At 45.0% G+C, this 8,213-nt stretch overlaps 1 long non-coding RNA gene across 8 annotated transcripts; it reads right to left on the reverse strand.

The window, feature by feature from the left end:
• Positions 1 to 584: 584 nt before the first annotated feature.
• Positions 585 to 5,811, reverse strand: LOC123060600 (uncharacterized). 8 transcript variants are annotated; one of them, XR_006428044.1, is made up of 7 exons: positions 5,124 to 5,811; positions 4,502 to 4,669; positions 3,152 to 4,039; positions 2,904 to 3,008; positions 2,202 to 2,382; positions 1,310 to 1,412; positions 585 to 846 (listed from the first exon to the last, which is right to left on the reverse strand). It is a non-coding gene; the product is annotated as an uncharacterized lncRNA (long non-coding RNA). The 8 variants fall into 8 exon arrangements; XR_006428047.1 differs by having other exon boundaries at positions 2,904 to 3,017; positions 3,868 to 4,039; positions 5,124 to 5,810; XR_006428048.1 differs by having other exon boundaries at positions 2,202 to 3,008; positions 3,868 to 4,039.
• Between the last annotated feature and the right edge of the window lie 2,402 nt (positions 5,812 to 8,213).

Genomic DNA, 8,213 nt, shown 5'->3' on the forward strand with positions numbered 1-8,213 from the left:
TTGGGCTCTAGGGAGAGTATTTGCTCCCGGATGAATAGTATAATTAAAAAAAATAGTAAAAGGGTCTAAAAAATGATTCTCTTTGTAGATGTTCTGATTGTATCCCAAGTGTGCTTGGCAATTTTTCATGCGAAACGGAATAGCAGTGTTTCACCAGTGAAAAAAAGTTCAGTGGACTAAAAATGCCAAAATACTGACCTTCCACTTGTTTTTTTTCACAGGTCGAAATGCCTAAGCCCCCGCACCCCCCCCCCCCCCCCCCAAATTTGCAGATAAGAATTGAATATGAACATACTATGTATACAACTTGTCCCTTTTTTACATTTGCAAGAAAAAGAGCCTAGGAGCAACTGCTCCCGGAAGTAGAATTAAATATCCGAGGCTCTAACCCCCTTTTTTGCGAGAAAACTTCCAATCTATTTATCGATTGTCATGGCAGTATAAAGAACACTAGAAATAATAAAAAATACATCATGGTCAATTGACCATGTAGCGACGACTACAAGCACCGGAGCAAGCCTTCTTTCTATATACTAGATGACCCGTTGCGCCAATGGCGCAAAGGGCGGAGAGCAAACCAAGCATTCGAAGCAAGCTCGTCAGAATATTTAGTCACAAGGAAATATATACTTAGGTACGATGCTGATACATAGCGTTATAAGAAGTTTTGATAGCCATTTACAATGCTTTCAAAAAGCAAGCAACATAGGCAGAGATGCCTCATGTAGATAAGCATACATAGTTTGAGCAGAGAAGATTTCTCAGGCCGATTGTGGTCTTCTGAGGGTGTGCATGCATGAATAAGCAGACTTGATATTGTCTTCTGAGGATGTGGTCATATGAGGACTGTAGAAGGAGCAATATATGTATGAGAAAAAAGGAAGTCAAAGTTAGCAGATAGAAAGAATATGAGGAATGCATCTATCATGCCTCATGCATGTAACTTCTCATAGTAAACGAAAAGCTAGCAAGCAAACTTCATCCAACATAGCAATGGGAGACCAGGCAAACAGGAAAATGAGGAATACTGTAACGACTACCAATCCATCAAACTGTGAATTCCAGACCTTTGTTTCAATAGGAATATCCATGTCATGGACCAAAAAGAGGGCACAGACGATGAGTTATATTTAGGAATGAAGCAAATCACATTAGAAAAGAAACCCTTCTGAGTTCATTGCTCTTTGCGCACGCACCAATGAAATGGAAAACTGTTCTGCTTATGCCCATAATCAAGCCTCTCGCACATAAAGGCTACAATGAGACCTGAAGGGAGGGAAGCTGGAGGAGGAGAAAGGAGAGAGATGACCTGCGTCGCGAGGCTCCTGATGTGCAAACAGTCGTCGTGGCGCGCTATGGGCAGTGCTCAGAGTACTCTCAACTCCGGAGAGAATTGCTTAGAGTAATCCAAACTGGCACAAAACAATACATAAATTGTTTGCGTCAGTATATGATCCTTTCAGTTTGAGAAGTGTTCAAGACTATCTTACGAATTCTTGAAAGCCTTCCTACTCTACTGATCATGTAAAATCTGAAATTATTACAAGAATTTTATTTTCTCTAGAAATCTCCAAACTAATGTTTCAAGATGAGGAGTTGGAGACCATGCTGATGAAATACATTATGGAAGAAAAGAAGCCCATTCCACTATGAATATCTACATTGTGCAATTCCCATAAAGTAAAATAGAATTATTTAAATAACCGTCTATCAGGCTAAATTTGAGTTCTTGCATTCCTTTTATTTGACTCACACTTGCCTGCCCCTCTTAGCTAAAATGAGATTGCCTACTACTCTTAGCTAAAAGGAGGTGATTCGAATATAATCACTATTTCTTCCAGCTATACAAATTATTGTGGTCATCAAGTTAATTCAAGCACTCAACATTCTACGACATACACGATCTAACTGTTGTCAGTACAGATGCTATCATAGAGTTATCTACAAAAGCTAAATAGGATTAAACACAAGACAAAATAAAAGTTTGTCACACAATATCCCTGTCACCTAATCTCTTTCTCACTTTTAACTTCAAACCAACATCGAAAACGATAATAATCTAAAGCAAAAATAAATCAGACTCATTTGTTCATCGACACAGAAGCAAATAATTCACCTAATACTAAATCTAACTAAAAGGACTAACTGTAATTAATTGGCTAGGCTGCTCATCGAAAGAAAGCTCTGCATAAGAAGCAGACCTTGCAAAAATTTGGGATTAATCAGGTGGATCTGAAACAAAACATATCCTCGCCTCCTCCCGCAGTCCTGCTCCAACCCCTCGTGTATCTCGGCACCTCCTCACATTAAGACTACGCATTGCCTAAATAAGCACCCGTGCCACATACAGCTTGTGATGGTAATGGATTTTTTTAGTAAAACCTGCAGTACAAATTCAATCCAATGGATTGGTCAGACATAAATGTGCATCACATGTAGATACAGAAGGAGCACACTGGCACATTTTAAATCAGCTGGGCTCTTAGCGAGGGCCGGCAGACTATGCATTTATTTTACTACTTCACCGGAGAATAAATAGCATGCGGAACAGAAGTTCGAAGGTCCGGTTCCAAGCAGCAAAAATGATATATTGAAGATTACACTAACAGAAACCAAACTTTTTCCTGCTAATGCGGTTAGAAACTTGCATACAGATAACAAGCATTGCCTCTTCAAGAAGTATTACACAGTCCATTTTGCATTCCACAGATGTTTTTGACAGTTAGATGGACATAGATAACCAAACATTGCATATGTTCCTAGTAGTAAATTCCCTTCGGAGCCACAGATCATTGAAGCATGCTCTGCTTAGTAAGAGATTAATTAATTAAAAGGGGAGGAAGAAGCAGAGTGCATCACACAGGCTTGCATATATACAGAGTGGGGAAGTAGGTGAAGCTCACCTTGGTATGTTGGCATCAGAAGTGTCGCTTCACAGGACAACCAACAACATTCCAACAAAAAGCCAAACATATACGAGGACACATCAAGATACTTAGGTGAACTCACTGTTGTAGCTTGAAAGAAAAAAAGAAATCAATTTGGAGGCAACACCAAGGAAAGATAGGCAAAACCAGACCTACTGTCAAATATATTGAATATTTCAAAAAAAGTACAAACTGATGAACGTAAAAATGAAGAAGACACACACCCAGACTATTAGCTTGGAGCAGTGCTACGGGGACGATAGAGTTTGGACGACTCGTGCACGATGATTAAATCTAGCCGAGGAATCTCGAGCCCAGCTCAGCAGCGGCCGCTGGATCCCTTGGTCATGCAGTTATCGTCCCGACATTGTCGTGTGTGGAGCACTTTGTCAGAAGCGACAAGTTATCCATAATTATTACAGTACGCTCATTCCACACCATATTGGAAATACAGAAATATAATCTTCGAGTAAATTTAGCATTGAAAAACAAAATGAATTTATTAGTTTTCCCTGGTAGAAATTGACTTGCTACTCACAGCAGGGACTCTCCTCTTTTAGTTATATGTAGCATTTTATTGTAAGACTCTCTTGGACCCTTGGGTACTACAGAGACACACCATAATTTAGCAAGATGTATTGTAAGACTCTCCTCCTTTATATAGCATTTTCCGATGTTGTGCATGATGTATCCCTATCGTGTCGTGTGCATTACCTTTTTTTAAGGAAAAATGAACGTACACAATAAGGGCAATAATGTGCGTTCCTGGCAACAATGATAGGCCAACTCGTGATTATTTCTGAAGGATAGTAACTATAACCTACAACTACAACTTTGATGGTAACCGCACAGGATGTATTCTAGGTCCCTAACCTATGTTTGAAGTATAAGCACATAACAAAATAAGAAAGAGATGGAATAACAAAATACAGTTACATACTTCAGTTATGTCATAAGTCCAACATGCACGCATTTCTGCCCATTGGAAGCTCCGCCGCTTGCTTGCCGATGCAGGAAGCAGACGGCGCCCAGGTTCTTTGTGTCACTGTACTTCCGCCGGCCAGGATTATATCTTGCAATAAGGATGATGCCTTGTCCATGAGTTCAAGTCCCTACATGGATGTCCAGATGAACAAAAGAAAATTGTAAGGATGCTATGAAATTACATCAAACATTACCATAAACCAATGTGCTATATGAACACCATCGAATAAGTGAAAGTAATACTTGAGACCGGCAAAGTCATATCTTGCAGAAAGTAGGTGTGACATTCAATAAAACAACATGTGCACAACGGAAGTCGAATTTGTTGGTTTGCCTGCAGTTACCTTAAGAACGTGTTTCTTTGACAGCAGAAATGTAAATGCATAGGCTTTTCCAAATATGTGAAGCATAGTAAGTCATTACCAAAAACCACCAGTAAAAGAAGACTAATTCAACTATATCATTTGTGCTAACAACCTAAAGAGCATGCTCTGCTCAGTAAGAGATTAATTAATTAAAAGGGGAGGAAGAAGCAGAGTAAATCACACAGGCTTGCATATATACAGAGTGGGGAAGTAGGCGATGCTCACCTTGGTATGTTGGCATCAGATGTATCGCTTCACAGGTGGGGCGCTTCCTAAGCCGTGTTGGCCACTTCTCCAGGCTGCTGCATCGTGCATTCCACTCACCACTGCCACACCAACTAAAGAGGGCCTTAACCACCTGCCTTGGGCATGCAAGCCTCCATTTTAAGCCACCTATAGAGGGAAGAATCACAGAAATTATGAGACGACCTTCTAAGAATGCTGAGGGCCTAGTGGATAGAGAAAAATTAAGGCAATTGGCAAATACAAAATGGTGGATTATAACAAATGCTCTAAAGAAATGAACTTTCACTCAGTTGATGGCAATTGGCAGATACAAAATGGCGGATTATAACAAATGCTCTAAAGAAATGAACTCTCACTCCGTTGATGCTCTTTTGAAATACTGATCTAAAGGTTCAGAAGACATCGATATTGCCCTATATCAAGTATACTGTGAATTCATAACCGCGGGCTCAGTTGAATTTGAGGAGTATATCAAGTATACTGTGAATTCATAACCGCTGGCTCAGTTGAATTCGAGGAGTCTAAGAAAGCTTAATGCAGAAACATTCAAACAAGCACCAAACTGAACGAGCATTGAACGTATAAAATCATTCTTGCAGACCTAGTTATTTGCCTGGAACCATTCATTGATTTTGAGAAAACAAGGGGCATGTCTTGCATTAGCCACATGATTTTCAGACACAACACACAAGGATTCTTGGGAGTTGAAGTCGAGGAGGGTGCCGCACACGCCGCAAAACAGGAAGTGGCGTGCCTGCCAGAAAGCCATCGCCGCCGGCTGCACCGCGCCGCCGTGTGGGAGATACAGAGAGAGAGGGGGGGAGGCCATGGTTAGTAGGGGAATGGCCGGTTCGAGGACCAGGTAGACGACGGCGCACCCGTGCCGGTGCCGCTGTGTCGCTCCGCTCGATCTAGGGCCTCCCCTCCCCTTCCCTTCCCATCCCTTCCTTTGAAGAGTGAGGAAGGTGAGGGTCACGGAAGAGGGTAGAGCGGCGGCGCTGGAGGGAGAGGAGACCGCCGGAGTTGGGGTTGGGTGGCTGGGGGTCTCGGGGCAGAGGAGAGGTGTGGGAGGGGGCGACCGAGGTGGGTGGAGAGCGGGCAGGGATGCGGCGGCTGCGCGGCGAGCGGAGAGCGGGAAGGGATGTGGCTGCTGCGCGGGGTGTGGCGGCGCTAGGGTTCGTGAGAGGGGAGGGGAGCGGAGGAGAGGCGGCTGGAGCGGGGGAGCGGGGGAGCGGCGCCTGGTGTGCGAGCGGACATGCGGGCTGACGGCTCGTGGTGGGGGTGGGGGGGATGCGGGCCGCTCGCTCACGGACTATTCATAGCGACACGTGGATAGCGTGACACCCCCTTCATCCTTTGTACGTTCAATTTGTGCCGGCCCTACCAATAAATATAGACAAAGTATGCAACACTGGATACACTAGAACCTTCCTAACCGAGATTCGCTTTGGAGCATTCAAGAGCCTCATATAAATAAAGATTAATTGTATGGATTTCCAGAACCATCCACGCAAATAATTATTACTATAAATTGATTCACGTACTATGTGCCCATTTTTTAATTAACAGTAAATGAAAATTTTGTAATTCCAAAACTGGTAAAGGGTCCGTGGAAATTGCAAAAATAGGAAGGACGCCATGAATAACAGCGTCCATGATGGACTCTGTTGCTAACAGCGTCCAGGTCTAGACGGTAGTATCGTCGGCATCCAGTCATGCCGTTCCATTGGTGCTCTGATGAGGCCCGATTTTTTTATTACTAGTAATTAGTACAGCAGCAATTAGAAAATTGATCATGGTTGGGCCGAAATTTGAAAAATAGGAAGAATGCTATTGACAACGGCATCCAGGCTGGACGTTATTGCGAATGATGTCCATGGCCAGACGCTGTTATAAACAACGTCCAGTTATGTGGTTCGGTCAGGTGCTCTTGTTTTAACTATGTTGAGAGTATTTCCTCTAATAGATTTAATATGTGAGCTTTGGTTTTTTTGTGATGGTTGTGAGGCATCGATAACAAATCACTGAAATGCCCATTTGTTCCATTCTAGACCAGTTTGCTTTTGCCAAATTAGAGGAGAAATAGTCTTAACACACATGAATGTATGTATTTCTAATTCATTAGCTACTAAAACTGTCGCAAGAAAGTCTAATTGTGCATTCTACACCTAAGTCGTGATTGCTTTTTGGGCTGCCTTGAGGGCGAAAGCTTCCAGCAATTCAACCATGGACAGTGTGCTCCGGTACACTCCTTGCTACTAAGAAAACAACTCGAGTGGTGAGCTAGTCAGGAGGCCTCCCCTCTTTCCCCTCTTCCTTCTGCGTCGCTCCCGTGAGCTATGGAGGGTAACCCTAGCCACCGTCGTCGGGGTTCCCCCTCCCACTCTCCCTCCTCCCTAATCGTTGAAAAAGGGCGTGGTCGGGCAAAGCCCGGTCGGCGTAGGCGGCGACGGGGAAGTTTTGTCTTCCATGCACAGGAGGTCAGGCCTGGGCCAGATCGAGCAGGCATGGACACCGCCTTGGAAAACGGACATGCTAGTGCGCCGAAGCGGTTACAGATGGTGTTATGGCGGCGGTGTGACGGGCGGCATGGTGGCACGGGCAGCGCAGGCTGCGACCGGCACATGTTGCTAGGTGTGGCGGCGTGGGTCATGGGTGGAGCTGGCTACGAGCAGCTACCCCTGCCATGGGCGTCCGGGCGGCATGGTGTCCGGTGTTCAGCGACCAATAGTGGTCTCGGAGACGGAGAGTGCGTGCGATAGGGTAATCCTTGTTTGGCTTGCACCAGGCCAATGGCAGCGGCAACTGTAGACGTGGTTACCTTCGTGAAGGCGGCGTTGCGGCTACTCTCCTCCTTCGGTTTGCTCGTGAAACCCATGATTTTTTTGAATTGGCGGTGGCGGTGCTCTGGTGTCGTGCCCTTCCTGAAGGCACCGTCTTGGAGTCCATGATTCATCGGGTGCAACGTCGTCTCTTTGTGACACCTCTGTCATGGTGGAGTACTCCGACCGCTTCTTGTAGGACACTCTTTGTATTCTTGTTGTGATCTTGGAGTGGGTTGTGGTGGTGTCGCTGTTATTTTGCATTGTTATATCCTGTCTCGGGTGTATATGGTGTGGTGTCGAGTTGTATGATCGTTGCGTTATCTATAAAGCAGGGTGTGAGCCTTTTTCGGTAGAAAACAACTCGAGTTCATGCCAACATGCACAGATATTCACGCACAAATTCACAACGCATCCACTCACATGGTTATGCATGCCTAGTGTAGGAGAGCGAAAATGATGGGGAGAGGGCTCACGCTGACATGTTAGTAGTTAGTGTTGCTAGAGATGGCTCCGAGCGTAACAGGTAAGAGGTCGGGGCGGTCCTTGCTGAGGAGGATATGGCTGTCAGAGATGGACAGCCATGGCCCCGGCAGCAACGGGGGTTTAGCGGATCACCATTCGAGCGAGGCACGACGATGGGAATTGGCAAAGAGGGATAACAAGGAGCAAAATGAGGGTGGTGCGTTGCTAGAGTGCCATTTTCGGTGGGCTGGAGGTGGCGGAGTCTAGCTTTGCTCCTGCGGAAGTTGCTGAGGGTACAAGTCGAAGACCGGAGATAGCCGGACAGGGTCTGGTCGAACCAAACACAGTGGACGCTGTTTATAAGAGTGTCCAGCTTTGGACGTTGTTGGTATTGGCGTCCAGCC

This window comes from Triticum aestivum, chromosome 3A (assembly GCF_018294505.1).
Source record: "Triticum aestivum cultivar Chinese Spring chromosome 3A, IWGSC CS RefSeq v2.1, whole genome shotgun sequence".
NCBI lineage: Eukaryota > Viridiplantae > Streptophyta > Magnoliopsida > Poales > Poaceae > Triticum > Triticum aestivum.